This window comes from Rhinoderma darwinii, chromosome 4, assembly GCF_050947455.1.
Source record: "Rhinoderma darwinii isolate aRhiDar2 chromosome 4, aRhiDar2.hap1, whole genome shotgun sequence".
NCBI classification, from domain to species: domain Eukaryota; kingdom Metazoa; phylum Chordata; class Amphibia; order Anura; family Rhinodermatidae; genus Rhinoderma; species Rhinoderma darwinii.
The window spans coordinates 360,437,346-360,454,435 of record NC_134690.1 but is presented as its reverse complement, the minus strand read 5'-3'; the positions used below and the strand labels follow the sequence as shown (position 1 = coordinate 360,454,435).

The following is a 17,090-nucleotide window of genomic DNA, read 5'->3' as shown; positions in this document are numbered from 1 at the left end:
CTACTCCCGGCATTATGGTGTGGGGTGGCATAATGTACGGTAGCCGGACCCCTCTAGCCTGTAATATAGGTACAGTAACAGCTCGGCATTACATTGATTTGGTCATGGAACCAGTGGTACGACCATTTCTCCAAAGTTTCCCCGAAGCCATTTTTCAATAGGACATCACCAGGCCCACATGCTGCTTGAGCTACTGTGAGCATCCTGCGTGGCCTAAACGTGCTACCATGGCCTGCAGCGTCTCCGGACTTGTCTCCCATCGAGCACATCTGGGACGTTATTGGTCGGCAATTGCAAAGGGAGCTGCCAGCAGCCAAGCTTGATGATTTGCGTGTACAAGTGCATTCAGCGTGGCATAACATTCATCAGACAACCATTAATAACCTCATTGATATCATATCCAATGCGTGTAAGTGCGTGTATTTCTGTGCGTGGTGTTCATACTCGATACTGAATAAATCAAGATATTTGGAATATTTTTTTTCAATTTTTTTATTGTTTGCATATTATTAACATGTCTATCGATCCTGTGATTTTCACAATTCCAAAAGTGGCGCTGCAATTTCAATTTTGAGGAGTATATATATATATATATATATATATATATATATATAGTACACTGCAAATGTCTTTGTTAACATGGGGATATGTATGACTTACTCTACTGTGTGGTCTATAGTGGCCTACGGCGGGCCTTTAGCGTTTAGAGTATACCCTGGGGAAATCTCCTGATAAATATGCAGCACATAAATGCAAAAACATACTGTGAATAGAATAATGTCTAACCTGTACAGTCCAGCTCTCTAATCACAATACTACAGACTGACGTTTTTTTACACTCCTTCTGTAAAGGATCTGCCAGGCACAGCTTCTGTGTCAACGTCCATAGGCAATCAGTCTGCACCTGCTCCTATGTCTGTGAGACTGGCTCCATCTTCCACCACTCAGGATGGCAGGCTTAGGAGAGGGAGTGTCTATCACAGCCTGGCCAGACGGAGCTAGCTCCCGCCCTCTGTCTATTTATACCTGCCTTTCCTGTTCCTCCTTGCTTGTGATTCTTCTCGTTTGGTTTCCTGGCCCTGCTGCAGCTTCTGAACTATTTGACCCTGCTTCATATTGACCCTGGCTTACTGACTACTCTCCTGCTCTGCGTTTGGTACCTCGTACACTACTGGTTTGACTCGGCTTGTTCACTACTCTCCTGCTCTGCGTGTGGTACCTCGTACACTCCTCGCTTGACTCGGCTCGTTCACCACTCTTGTTGCTCACGGTGTTGCCGTGGGCAACGGCCCCATTTCCCTTAGCTTCTGTGCACCCTTGTCTGTTTGTCTGTCGTGCACTTATTGAGCATAGGGACCGTCGCCCAGTTGTACCCCGTCGCCTAGGGCGGGTCGTTGCAAGTAGGCAGGGACTGAGTGGCGGGTAGATTAGGGCTCACTTGTCTGTTTCCCTACCCCCATCATTACACCTTCCTAACTCAAAATCTGAACATTGGGGGAATCACAATGCAAATGTGCCTAGCACTGCAGGGGGAAAAAAATAATCATTTAAATTAAGAATATAGGCACCTATTTTTTTCAGAGGTTGCTTGTGCTCCCCAGACCAGAGAGACTCACTAAATGTAGCTCTTAGCTTCAACTAACAAAAGGGGTGTCCACTTTAGCCACATACGCCCTAGTACAGGGGTGGACAAATTTATTGTAAACTTTAGGAGCCAGACAATCCCATAGCGAGAACTCCCATAGACATCAATAAGTAAAGCTTCCATTGATTACCTGGCTCCTAGGATTTGTCCAACTCTGCCCTAATAGGTCATATGTAAAGATTTTTGTTTAAAGCAGACAATCCCTTTAGCATGAAATAGTGGTCATTAAAGACCTGTCAGTTGTCATGACTGTTTTAGTAAATAGTTCCATTCCTAATAAAAAATGTATTTGGGACCATCTTTTCTTAGAACTTTTCTTAGAGTTGTGCTATTCCTCTTTTATTCCTCCAGGAAGTGTATAAATAAATTGACAATAGGGTGTTAGAATGCTTTCACACTGCGTTTATAGTGTCTGTTTTCCGTTTCCCAGCTTAAAAGTTAAACGTAGCCATAGGCCCCCAGTCACCTGAAGAGTGTACTTTTGGCATCCGTCGGGCTAGTATACGCCGGTATACCTTGTTTCTGCTGTATAGAATAGTGCAGTCTGCTGTGATATTCCATGTAGAGTGATCCAGTTGAAAAACCTATACCACGTTTGGGAGCCTATGGGCGACAGATGTTACTGTATGACTATACAGTGGCATCTATTGGAGGCATCCGGCTGAGGTATATATCAGGAAATCTTGATGTATACCACTGACGGACACCGCAAACACAGTGTCACGTTACTGGTATATTAAGCTGTGTCCTTTTAGCTGAAGAGTTGATTTCAAACAGACTCAGTGAGCTGAGAGCAACTATACACATGTAGCAGGTAGTCAGATGAAGCCGGGTAGGTACACAAGCAAGTAGTCAGATGAAGCCAGGTTGGTAAAACAAGCAGGTAGTCAGATGAAGCCGGGTCGGTACAAAAGCAGGTAGTCAGATGAAGCTGGGTCGGTACACAAGCAGGTAGTCAGATGAAGCCGGTTCGGTACACAAGAAGGTAGTCAGATGAAGCCGGTTCGGTACACAAGAAGGTAGTCAGATGAAGCCGGGTCGGTACACAAGAAGGTAGTCAGATGAAGCCGGGTCGGTACACAAGAAGGTAGTCAGATGAAGCCGGGTCGGTACACAAGAAGGTAGTCAGATGAAGCCGGGTCGGTACACAAGATAGTCAGATGAAGCCGGGTCGGTACACAAGCAGGTAGATGTTCCAAACAGGAGCAAGTGCAAGGCAGCAGGAGCAGAGCAAACAAATACTCAAGCAAAGGCTTAATTTAGGAAGTACCTATTTATAGGCCCAAACAGGAAAGAGGAACTAAGATGGATTCTTCCGAGGTAAAACTGGCCATCTTGGAAAAGGGCAAGTTCAGTGGGCTATTGTGGCCTCTTGTGGCTGGAGGTGGTAATGGTTGATGATATTCCTAAGGGCTTATTCAGACGAACGTGATATACGTCCTTGCAACGCGCGTGATTTTCACGCGCCTCGCACGAACCTATGTTAGTTAATGGGGCCGTTCAGACAGTCAGTGATTTTTACGCAGCGTGGGTCCGCTGCGTAAAACTCACGACATGTCCTATATTTGTGCGTTTCTCGCGCATCACGCACCCATTGAAGTCAATGGGTGCGTGAAAATCACGCGCAGCACACGGAAGCAGTTCCGTGTGACGCGCGTGATTCGCACAACTGCAGTAAGAACTATGAATGAAAACAGAAAAGCACCACGTGCTTTTCTGTTTACAAACATACAAACAGTGTCATAATGATGGCGGCTGCGCAAAAATCACGCAGCCACGCATCATACGCTGCTGACACACGGAGCTGTTATGTACCTTTTGCGCGCGCAAAACGCAGCATTTTTTGCGCACGCAAAACGCACACACTCATGTGAATCCGGCCTTACACACAGTGTGGAAGCAGATTTACCATTCCCCTTTATAAATGGATGTGTCCTAACACACATTCCTTTATAGAGCTACACCCTATTCACAATGGAAAGGTATAATCCAGTATTCAATTTATTCATACATTCCCCCGTGTTGTAACAGAGGAACAACAGAACACATATGTAGTTCTAAGAAAATGTGCTCCAGAATTGTTATCTCATGTAGAGTGCAAGTATTTTCTAAAACAGGCATATCAGTTGACCGTTCCTTTGTAACGAGGAACTGTTACCTATTCTGACATGTCCGTTTTAGTAAATACTTGTATTTCTCATAAAGTAACAATTATGGAACATATTTTCTTACAACTCTGCGTTGTGTCATCCTTTTTGTTTATCCTAGAAATTTATGAATAAATTGCCAACTGGGTGTTGCTATTCCCCTTGTCAAATGGGCGTGTCCCTACAGAGACTCACTCTGTCAGCATTGATTGGACATTGTCAGTTTGTGTAGGGACACACACCCAACTGGTAACACCCAGTTGTCAATTTACTCATACATTTCTAGAAGAAATAACAGCGAAACATAACAACGCAGAGTTCTAAGAAAATATGTTAAAGAATTGTTATCTCATTGGGAATACAAGTATTTACTGTAACAGACATGGTCATCTTTAAGTAAATCAATGTGTTGATATGTATCTTTTAAAGCACATTAAACACATGATATGTTTCTAATAAGGGTCGAAAACACGCCAACAGCCGCTTGAACACAAAGTCCTCAAACAGCAGACATTGAGCAAAAATATTCCATGTTTCTGAGAAACCATCTGGATATGTTTATTAGGAATTTTTGTTAGAAATATTTATTAATCTATTTCTATGAAATAAAGGCATCCATGTAACTTGTTTTATATTAATCTGTAAATCAGATGCTGAAACAAAGAATTTTTGGGAAAGTCTCTGATAAAGCATCACATTTTGAATACAAAAGGCAGCATTATAGGCTCAGATTTTCCGCTAATGGCCCTTCCAAAATTGTTGATGTCTCAGGTAACCCTGAAGTTATGGCCCCAAAGAGTATTAATAATGCAACATTTATTTTCTGAACGGTACTATTAAAAAAGACTCAAGAGGAACCCAAGTACACAATCTGTATATGTAAAGGTCAGGATAATGTAGCATTACAGAAGAACTTTCAGTCACAGAACAGCCTAACATTTATATTTAAAGCTTTTTTTGCATATCAGTGCAAACATTATATAAATACAGTATATAAATACAATATACTAATTTCTTTTTGGATAAAATGGCCCGTTGTCTACCTTTCTCTGCGCTCAGCTCCAGGTTGCCAAAAACCCTTCTGATATTAAAGAACGCGACTGGCATAAAGCCCGTCTGGTCATCTCCGATCACCGACGATACGACCCTAGCCGACCTTGTAGACATCACTCTTGCTATAACAATTTAATGTCACAATTAATTATGCAAATCAGGTGGTATGAATCTGTATGAATATGCGCTCAATGGATCTTTGTCCTTTTTCCTGATTAATATAATCAGCACTCAGTCATTGATTTAGGTAAAATACCTATCTGAAAGAACTCATTGAGTACTACCATAAGACGATGTAATATTTCCTCTTGATTCTTTACATATAACGGGAGTTCCATTAAGGCCCGGAGACTTGCTCTTGGCTACATTAAAGGGTTATTCCCATCTACAAAAATCTAGCTATTAAGCTCACCCTTCTAAAGCTATTAATTTTTGTAATTACCTTTCTTTATCCCAGCAATGTCGTTTTCTGGATATTCTTTCTTGAAGTCGCTGTCAGTCCCTCTTTGTTTGTAGCTCGTTGTCTAGGGATCCGGCCACCACAATTTACCTTTAGTCGTCCGACGGTAGGGGTGGCGGCAGTCCGCGGCTGCAGCCGTTGCAAACGATAAGCTTTCCAATACCCTTGCTTTCCTCAGTGCATATCATTTGAACTTAAAAATTTGGCCAAGATTGTTCTTGTATTTGCACCCGGAGGGGGATGTTTGACTGGAACCCTGCAGGCTCGTTCAATGGAAAATAGATCTGAGAAACACGAGCGGTCTATGTGTTTCAGAAGCCAACTCTACATAAAAGAAGCACAGTAATAGCCCTCTGATTTCTCTGGGAATCTGATATATCTCACAATGTACCTACGTGACCTGTCTTCCAGGTCGGTAACTTTACCAAGTAAAGTCTGACTGGCCTTGGGCCTTTCCATTAATTGCTTGCTTACTTTTAACCACATAATTATCTATGTTGCTGATATTTTCCTCGGCCACCGAAAACCTCCCCCTGAACTTGTTCATGTCCTCCCTTATGAGACTTAAAGAGGCTCTGTCACCAGATTTTGCAACCCCCATCTGCTATTGCAGCAGATAGGCGCTGCAATGTAGATTACAGTAACGTTTTTATTTTTAATAAACGAGCATTTTTGGCCAAGTTATGACCATTTTTGTATTTTTGTCGGACGAGCGAGGACACATCGGCACCAGAGGCTACAGTTGATTCTGCAGCAGCATCAGCGTTTGCAGGTAAGTAGCTACATCGACTTACCTGCAAACGCTGATGCTGCTGCAGAATCAACTGTAGCCTCTGGTGCCGATGTGGCCGACACGATGCAAGACCTGGGGCAGGAAGTGAGTGACGTCACAGCGTGATCTCTCGAGAACACGCTGTGTGTCTGTGCACTGCCAGAAGCTGGGCGTTCTGAAGAGAAGTGGATGATACTTCTCGTCAGAACGTCCAGCTAGTAAAAGTAGTAAAAACGCCCCGATGTACGCACATAATACACGCCCACTTGGACTTTTACTTTAAACACGCCCACTTGTGCAAGCCTCATTTGCATAAATACAAAAATGGTCATAACTTGGCCAAAAATGCTCGTTTTTTAAAAATAAAAACGTTACTGTAATCTACATTGCAGCGCCGATCTGCTGCAATAGCAGATAGGGGCTGCAAAATCTGGTGACAGAGCCTCTTTAAGTCCTTCCTGACACATCCAACATCCATAACCAGGCTGAAGTGCCATATTACTCACATCCACTAGAACATCACTCAAGGAGGGCGTCTGCTGGTTTTCAGGGTTTACTTGTATTAGACATATCCCTGTGTACCTCATTGGCAACTAATGGTGTTCCAAAGTTAGATATACTCCACATGTCGCCTTAACTGTTATCATTGACCACTCTTTTTCAGAGGTGATGTCCATGATATCGAACATGGCACCCTCGATTTGCCTTTTCCCCTCCTCTCCATACTTTGCACCTCCTGCAAACGTGCTGACCGTACTCCCTTTACTGGGATTTCAATGCAACACAGCAGGTGACCACCCTGAGGCAGACATAGAAGGTTTTACCTTTCCTTCAGTTGCGGGTGACTTGAAATACTTGTCCATTTTGGATGCAGTTTCCATTTTACTTTTACTGTGCTTCTCCTAAGATGTAGCTCGAATAGTTTTGCCATTCCTTGGTATTACATTGTTCTCTTTATTTTTCCTGGTCATGTTGATATGGAGTCATTCACAAATATAATTGGCCTGAGTTATAGTGGCCAAATCCAGACACCAATGTATGATCCGTATAAAGCAAAAAACAGGCAAGGACAGGTTGGACCTTCTTCAGGCCAGCAGAGTTATAATAGGTACAAAAATAGGGAATGTGTCTCACACCATACATCCTCTACTTGTCCCAGGTTACATGGCTAGCATGAAGAGAGAGTCCAGTCACTAGAAACAATTGATGCTCTGCAGTAGGGGAATACGCAAGGCAGCCAGGAGAATGCAGTGTCAGTAAGGTCGGCATACAGGATAGTATACCTCCTACCCTCCAATCTGGGCACACCGGGCGTAAACTACCCTGATCGACACCTACCATTGGCTTCAGACAGACTAGAATGGCAACTTCAGCCTACACTGGAGCAGAGTGCAAAAGACTGGGCATCCATTTCGCAGGGTTGGCGTCTTCAGCTGGACGTGATGTAAGCATCAGGCAGGAAAATGAGAAGGGAGAACAACTGTTACATGGGAGCTCTTCCAGCAGAGGTGGCACCCGGGGCGTTCAGGTCCGGTCACATGCTCCACCCCATTTGACAGAACATCCTAACATTACAGACACCATAAAGGAATAATAAAATAAATACACCAAATAATTTGATATAAACTAGACAGATGGACAGACTGCCCCATGAGAGGATACTCCAGACTCTGACATGATTATGGGGCCCAGCCACAACAGGACCCATAATGTCTAGGAGTGGACTAACACATCGGAAGCTGACAGTAGAGAGGTCACTTACTGCTAGGCCAACCGGCTTTTGTGCATGTGTGGGGCTTATTTTTCAATTAACATATTTAGCATTTTCATTGTATAGCCTGTGGGTGCCATAATAATTATGCACTGAGACATGGGGGGAGTCCTGCTCTGACTACTGAGAAAGAAGTAATGCTGCTGCAACTGCTGGGGAAATTAAAGGGTGCGGCACTGGCTGATAGTCAGTGAGGCATCTGGCTTTCTATAGCTAGATAAATAACTAGTCACAAGTATTCCAGCACCCCCATGATCAGCTGACTAAAGGGGCCCTGCGGAAGTACGCTGCGGCCTCTTCAGTGGTGTAAAGCACACCGCCACTGGACTCTGGAGCAGTGGAAACATGTTCTGCGGATTGATGAATCACACTTCTCTATCTAGCAGTCTGATGGACAAGCATTGTGGGAACAGTTTGCGGAAGGCCCTTTTCTGTTCCAGCATGACTGTGCCCCATTACACAAAGCAAGGTCCATATAGGCATAATTGGGTGAGTTTAGTGTGAAATAACTTGACTGGCCTGCACAGATCCCTGACCTCGAACCCATCAAACACCTTTTGGGTGAACTAGAATGGAGATTATGAGCCGGGACCTCTCGTCCAACATCAGTGTTTGACCACACAAATTCTCTTTTGGATGAATGGGAAAAAATTTATAATGATTAAGAATAAATCAAAGAACAATTACAAAACATGACTTAAAAATATTCACACAACAAAAGTCATTTTTCTTTAGATTTCAACCCTCAGTATTTTTGTTTTCCAAAATATTGTACAAAACATTTTCACAAAATATACAACAACATTCAACAAGAGGTCAGGGTATATGTAGTGTCCCACAGGAGCACTACTATGAAAACTATGTTTGTCTTCATGTGTTGTGTTATGCTGCCATCTACAGGTTCAGAAATGTTATGACATTGTGTTTCAGCCTATGCGGAGTGTTTTTCTATAATGTAACAGAAGCTGGGAGGAGTTAATTAGGGAGTGGTTAGAGTGAGTCAGGGCAGTGGTGAGCTAGGAGTGGATGCAGCAGGAAGCACAGTGAAGGTGCTCCTGAGTTCAGCCATTTGCGGATTACAGAGAAAGACAGGCCTAAAGAGATTCATTGGAATAACAGCTCAAGGAGCCAGAAGAGTCCAGAAAGAGAGACTGTGAGTAGAGAGATAATAGCACTCCTGCATTTAGCATTGGGCTACACTGATTGAGCTGAATTTGGATGACATATTTGTATTGTACAGTCTCCATCTTGAAAAGTAAAAGTGTGCTGCAAGCTCTCCTGATTAACTGCCACCACCGTCTCCTGTCTTCTATTTGCACTCTACACCAAGGGCACCCCAAATAACACCAGACAGGAGTCAGCCACCAAGGGAGTGCCCCGGGGGAAACAACAGTCATCATCATCATCTTGTGCAACCCCCTCATCACTGTGTGTGTGTGTCCCTGGGAGGTGGGAAGGCCTGCAAGGCAAAATACCACCGTGACACAAGACAGAGAGCCCAGTATCCACCATTTTGGGTTCCTGCATTCCCCGCCACCCACGGGCCACCACATATACAATAAATATTATCTTCAAAATGCAAACATATGGAATTCCAGTCTTTCAGTAAAGAATATAAAGTACTGGAAGAAGTGTTCAAAAGTCATTTTTCTTAACTTCATTTACATTTGGAAGAAAATATAACAGTACAGTACAATCAGCTTGTGTCATCCTGAGCTTTTTACAAGCCACCATGTTTATGCACCTCGGTGTGATGGGATATTTATATTAGCCTGGTAACACTGTATGAAAGAACACTTAGAACTGTTCAAAATTGATATTTTTTTCAATCAGAGGCTTCAAAGAATAAGAGCTTCAGGTTTTGATTACTTCTTTATAAATAACTACTTTACAGACCAGATGAGAACAGCAGATTTTTGGTAGAAAAAGGAAAAGCCAACAGAAAACTGGATGGATTACTAAAAACAAAAGGGGTACATTTTACATACCCGCGCGGTACATTTTGCGTAATGCTAACACCGGCGGTAGCCGATAATGAAGATGATAACTTTAAAGTTAAATATCTCAAGCTTTCAAATGAGCCCCCACTCGACACCCCGTGCCATTTTAGATTTTGCTGCCTCCGCCCACCCCACCGCCTCCAAGGGGGTGGGTGTGGTTATTTTGGGCGCTAACTGGTAGATTTTATGACCCCCATTAAATCCCACCCAATTTGAACTCTCTACCTCGAGCCGTTCAAAAGTTATGAGGGTGTTCCGGAACTTTTGGTGGGCACTGTATATATATATATATACATATACGCTTCTATATGTGTTAATATGTGCCTGTGTGAGTATAGTTATCAGAGTGTGTTATATGTGCTGTTACATAGGAGTGCATATAACATCCACTACATTATCTGTACTCAGAGAGTTATCACTGTGTATTATCTGTGGTGTTACATAGGACTGCAGGTAACACTACTAAATTATCTGTACTCCGAGTTATCACTCTGTGTTATCTGTAGTGTTACATGGGACTGCAGGTAACACCATAGGAGTGCATATAACATCCACTACTTTATCTGTACTCAAAGAGTTATCACTATGTGTATTATCTCTGGTGCTACGTAGGACTGCAGGTTACATCCATTACATTATATGTACTCAGAGAGTTATCACTGTGTGATATCTGTGCTGTTACATAGGACTGCAGATAACATCCACTACATTATCTGTACTCAGAGAGTTATCACTATGTGTATTATCTGTGGTGTTACATAGGACTGCAGGTAAAAACCACTAAATTATCTGTACTCAGGGAGTTATCACTGTGTGTTATCTCTGATGTTACATAGGACCGCAGGTAACATCTACTATATTATCTGTACACAGAGTTATCACTGTGTTACCAGGGGTTTTACATTATCTGTACTAAGAGAGTTATCACTGTGTGTTATCTGTGGTGTTACATAGGACTGCAGGTGACATCTACTACATTATCTGCACTGTGTATATATGTGCCTGTATGGGTATACACTACCGTTCAAAAGTTTAGGGTCACTTAGAAATTTCCTTATTTTTGCAAGAAAAGCCACCGTTTTTTTCAATGAAGATAACATTAAATTAATCAGAAATACACTCTATACATTGTTAATGTGCTAAATGACTATTCTAGCTGCAAACGTCTGGTTTTTAATGCAATATCTACATAGGTGTATAGAGGCCCATTTCCACCAACCATCACTCCAGTGTTCTAATGGTACATTGTGTTTGCTAACTGTGTTAGAAGGCTAATGGATGATTAGAAAACACTTGAAAACCCTTGTGCAATTATGTTAGCACCGCTGTAAACAGTTTTGCTGTTTAGAGGAGCTATAAAACTGACCTTCCTTTGAGCTAGTTGAGAATCTGGAGCATTACATTTGTGGGTTCGATTAAACTCTCAAAATGGCTAGAAAGAGAGAGCTTTCATGTGAAACTCGACAGTCTATTCTTGTTCTTAGAAATGAAGGCTATTCCATGCGAGAAATTGCCAAGAAACTGAAGATTTCCTACAACGGTGTGTACTACTCCCTTCAGAGGACAGCACAAACAGGCTCTAACCAGAGTAGAAAGAGAAGTGGGAGGCCCCGCTGCACAACTGAGCAACAAGACAAGTACATTAGAGTCTCTAGTTTGAGAAATAGACGCGTCACAGGCCCTCAACTGGCAGCTTCATTAAATAGTACCCGCAAAACGCCAGTGTCAACGTCTACAGTGAAGAGGTGACTCCGGGATGCTGGCCTTCAGGGCAGAGTGGCAAAGAAAAAGCCATATCTGAGACTGGCTAATAAAAGGAAAAGATTAATATGGGCAAAAGCACACAGACATTGGACAGAGGAAGATTGGAAAAAAGTGTTATGGACAGACGAATCGAAGTTTGAGGTGTTTGGATCGCACAGAAGAACGTTTGTGAGACGCAGAACAACTGAAAAGATGCTGGAAGAGTGCCTGACGCCATCTGTCAAGCATGGTGGAGGTAATGTGATTGTCTGGGGTTGCTTTGGTGCTGGTAAAGTGGGAGATTTGTACAAGGTAAAAGGGATTTGAATAAGGAAGGCTATCACTCCATTTTGCAACGCCATGCCATACCCTGTGGACAGCACTTGATTGGAGCCAATTTCATCCTACAACAGGACAATGACCCAAAGCACACCTCCAAATTATGCAAGAACTATTTAGGGAAGAAGCAGGCAGCTGGTATTCTATCTGTAATGGAGTGGCCAGCGCAGTCACCAGTTCTCAACCCCATAGAGCTGTTGTGGGAGCAGCTTGACCGTATGGTACGCAAGAAGTGCCCATCAAGCCAATCCAACTTTTGGGAGGGGCTTCTGGAAGCATGGGGTGAAATTTCTCCCGATTACCTAAGCAAATTAACAGCTAGAATAACAAAGGTCTGCAATTCTGTAATTGCTGCAAATGGAGCATTCTTTGACCAGAGCAAAGTTTGAAGGAGAAAATTATTATTTGAAATAAAAATCATTATTTCTAATCTTGTCAATGTCTTGACTATATGTTCTAGTCATTTTGCAACTCATTTGATAAATATAAGTGTGAGTTTTCATGGAAAACACAAAATTGTCTGGGTGACCCCAAACTTTTGAACGGTAGTGTATATGGGTCTGTATGTGAATTAGTCTTTGTGCTTGTATATATGTTCCTGTCTGTGTATTTATGTACATGTGTGTGTCTGCATATATGTTTCTGTTTGTCTGTGTATTTACCTTTATGTATGTATATATTCCAGAATGTGTATGTATATTTGTCTGTTTGTCTAAATATGTGCTTTTATGTATGTACAGTATATATGATCCAGTATGTGCGGGTCTATATATGTGGTTAATTTTTGGTTTGTAAAGGGCAGCAATAGAGAGTCCCGCACTTGGCGCCATCCAACCTAAGGCCGGCCCTGACTACCGTTATCAATATTTGACCCATATTTTTATTTGACCGCCATGTTTAGCAATGCACTTATATAAAATCCATATTGGGACCATCCGGACCTTTTCTGCCTATCAATTTTAGTACTACACAGCTTTATTCATCAGATTGGTTAGAGCCCCGTATTATTGTAGGATCCTGAGATCGTATGATTGATTTACCAAGTATTAGATTTTAATTGAATTAGAGTGATTTGCATTTTGGTAAATTAATGAAGAATAAAGTTTTTAGGATCATCACCATTTTCTCAAAAAAAGGTGACAAAAAAGGCCTCTCCCTCTGGCACATAGAGGGGGTCCCAAGCCGGTGGCCCCATCTCTATGATGTCCATACAGAATAACAGTGGGACAACTCCTTTAAGTTGTTGCATACTTGGACTTATATGTGTAGAAACGAACCACAGTCGAAAAATGGAGCAGTTGCAACTAATCAGTTTCATTTTCCTAGTACAGATCAGAATATTAATGCTGTGCTCGGAAAGCTCGATATTGATGTTCCAGAAGTAGCATTTAATTTATTGTATTACGACATTTTTGTAACAGTTTTAGTTTCGGTAAGTTTACTCCAATATGTTGAATGTGGCAAATTTATAATGGATGGAAACTTGTTGCATAGGAAAGCTCCAATAAAAGTTATCTGGTCGTGAAGATTTATGTGGACGTTGTGTCTGTTTATCTAGAAAAACAGCAGTGTCTGGGGACATAGGAAGTTTTATCTTTTTTGCTCTACTTGGCTCTAGTTTTGGTACATGAAGTCCATACTATTCATTGTTGTATACAGTTCCTTCACACATACATACTTCATGCTCTCTGTTTATATATTCTCCTCTTGGCTTGTACAGGAGAACAGAACTATGTGATGTAGAGTGGCAGTGCCCTCTCGTGGCGTACACATGAAAGGTTTTAGCACAATAAATAAGTAACATCCATTCCATTTAGCACAAAAACGAAACAAAACATTATCAAAGAAAACTGTATGTTAGGCACTTCATGTGTTACTTGTAAACCTACGACTACTGTCACCCTGGCAGAAAAGTATATATCATCATTCCAAGCACATTACCACCCTATACATATGCCTAAAATGTTGTGCCTCTTTCTGTCATATATGGATAGGATAGAGAACAAATTAAAGGGCTGAAAAATGTAAAAAGGTTTTTTTCGAAACTCTACATAAGATTTCCCTATAAACCTATATCCCTTAGGCCTCATGCACACGACCGTAAAAACTCCCGTTATTACGGGTCGTAATTACGACCCGTAATAACGGGCTCATAGACGTCTATTGGCGACGGGTGCCTTCCCGTTTTCTCACGGGAAGGTGCCCGTGCCGTTGAAAAAGATAGAACATGTCCTATTTCAGGCCGTAATAACGGCACGGACAGTCCATAGAAGTCTATGGAGCTCTCGTAATGACGGGTGGCTACATGTGTGCACCCGTCATTACGGCAGCGTTGCTAAGCGACGTCAGTAAATAGTCACTGTCCAGGGAGCTGAAAGAGTTAACTGATCGGCAGTAACTCTTTCAGCACCCTGGACAGTGACTACCGATCAGAATAAACCTGTAAAAAATACAAATAAAAGACGTTCATACTTACCGAGAACTTCCTGCTTCCTCCAGTCCGGTCTCCCGCCGGTTGCCTTGGTGACGCGTCCCTCTCGACATCCGGCCCGACGTCCTGGATGACGTTTAAGGCCATGTGACCGCTGCAGCCAATCACAGGTCAATCACAGGCTGCAGCGGTCACATGGACTGCCGCGTCATCCAGGGATGTCGGGCTGGATGTGAAGAGAGGGACGCGTCACCAAGACAACGGCCGGTAAGTATGAATTTCTTTAACTTTTATTACAGAAAGGGCTGTCCCTTCTCTCTATCCTGCACTGATAGAGAGAAGGGGCTGCCGATTAGTGCAGTGCTATTTTGCCGCCAAAAACGTGCCCGTAAATACGGGTGGAATACGGGTGACACCGGACCCATATTTACGGGCACGGGTTCGTAAATACTGGTGCAAAACGGGTCGAATACGTGTGACCAAGGACCCGTATTTACGCCAGTATTTACGGGTGGGAAAAAATACGGTCGTGTGCATGAGGCCTAACAGGCAGCTTCTTCTAGCTAGATTTTAGAACAAACAGCACAAAAAAAAATCACCTTTTTTGTTTTATTGACTGACATGTAGTGTCTTTTTAAAAACAAAACAAAAACAATGTTAGCCCATCGATCAGCAGATTGCTGTTGGTCCGTCTGCTGATGAATAGCTGTCTATGTAATAAATGGATGGGCCAGGTCCATTGGAGTAGGAGTCACTGATACTTAGTGGTTCTCTGCTCTGGCTCACAGAGGAAAGTCCTGAGAAATTATTTTAAAACCGATCTGTCACCAGTAAATGTTTCTGGAAGTTAAAGAGTAACTGTACTTTCAAATTAATTTTCTATGTCATAAAGACCTATGAGAAATTTTGATTGGTGGGGGTCCGGGTGCTGAGCCCCCACCATTATTGAAATGAAGGTGCAGAAGCGCTCAGCTGAAACACCCTGCGCCTTCTACTGTGTTCAGTGCCCCTCACATAGAACGTCTATGAACCCATCTTCGGCCTAGCAAGGAGTGCCGATCACACCCAAAGGTGCAGGGTGCTCAGGTGAGTATTACTGCACCTTTATTTCAGTGATGGTGGGGGTCTCAGCACCCAGAACCCCCCCCCCCCCCCCTCCCCAATCAAAACTTCTCTTATGTCTCTATGACATATCAAAAGTGTCAGGTCTGCTGGGCTATTGAAATAAACAGCACAAAAAAATATTTTGCCATTTGGTTAATAGCAGCTGAGACAGAATACAACAAACTCATAGTTATGTGTCCACCATATTCATAAAGACAGCGCTCCCCCCGCCTCCATTCACCCCCTCACATTGATTGAATGCCACTGTGCATACAATGGTTAGGGGGTGAGGGGGGGCAATCTCTTCTTGTATACAGTGGGCACATAACTAGGCTGTTTTTAGGAAGTCTCGGGTCTGTATTAGTTTAGGGGGTCCAGGTTGGGGGCCTGTATTTTTTAGGGGTCTGGTCTAGGGTCTGTATTATTTTAGAGGGTTTGTATTAGTTTAAGGTGTCTGTTTTGTGTTTAGAGGGTCTGGTCTGGAGTCTGTATTTGTTTAGGGGGTCTGGTCTAGAATCTGTATTATTTTAGAGGGTCTGTATTAGTTTAGGGGGTCTGTTTTGTGTTTAGAGGGTTTGGTGTCTGCATTTGTTTAGGGGGTCTGGTCTAGGGTCTGCATTAGTTTATGAGGTATGGTCTGGCCTCTGAGTTTAGTGTAGGGTCTGTATTAGATTAGGAGGTCTGTGTTTGCTTAGGAGGTCTGGCATCTGAATATGTTTATTTAGGGGAGTCTGGTCTGGGGTCTGTATTCATTCTGGGGTGTGATGAGGGAGGGCCATATGCATTATTTGTGATTTAAATGCTGTAGGTTGGGGTAATCACTTATATAAATGGGTGGGCGTAACCATACCTCCCAACCGTCCCGGATCCGGCGGGACAGTCCCGGTTTCTCACCGCTGTCCCGCCGCCCCGAGTCTGCAAAATGTCTCGCTGGGCGCTGCAGCTGTATCAAAACAGCTGATCGCTGCTGACAGGCTCCCTGCATGCCAGACGTCTGCAGCAGCGATCAGAAGAAGGCAGGAGTCTTGTGGCGGTGTTCTCACTGGAATCGATGCCTGCTCGGGAGTGGACTATTCCTGTCGCCTGACCTGTCATCTGACCTCACTGGTCAGGTGACAGGGCAGGTGACTGGACTGATCCACTCCCGGGCCGGCATCGATTCCAGTGAGAATGCAGCTGCAAGACTCCTGCCTTCTTCTGACGGTGAGTGACATCAAAACAGAGCGGAGAGTGGCAGCAGTAGGGCCGGCTACCTCTACCGCTCTCCGCTCTGGCGGCATTGTGGCACAAAGTATAAGGGGGTTGTGTGGCACTATGTATAAGGGGGAGAGGGTTGTGTGGCACTATGTACAAGGATGAGGGGGGTTGTGTGGCACTATGTACAAGGGGGAGGGGGTTGTGTGGCACTATGTACTAGGGGTAGGGGGTTGTGTGGCGCTATGTACAAAAGGGGGGCTGTGTGTGGCGCTATCTACAGGGGGGCTGTGTGTGCCGCTATCTACAGGGGGGCTGTGTGTGGTGCTATGTACGGGGGGCTGTGTGTGGAGCTATCTACAGGGGGCTGTGTGTGGAGCTATCTACAGGGGGGCTGTGTGTGGCGCTATCTACAGGGGGCTGTGTGTGGA

At 43.5% G+C, this 17,090-nt stretch overlaps 1 protein-coding gene across 1 annotated transcript in view; it reads left to right on the top strand.

Moving 5' to 3' along the window:
- Positions 1–8,860: 8,860 nt before the first annotated feature.
- Positions 8,861–17,090, top strand: part of MTIF2 (mitochondrial translational initiation factor 2) — a 34,348-nt gene continuing 26,118 nt past the window's right edge. The window contains exon 1 of the mRNA XM_075863036.1: positions 8,861–9,001. The gene's annotated coding sequence lies outside the window, so the exon portion shown is untranslated. The remainder of the gene's footprint in view (positions 9,002–17,090) is intronic.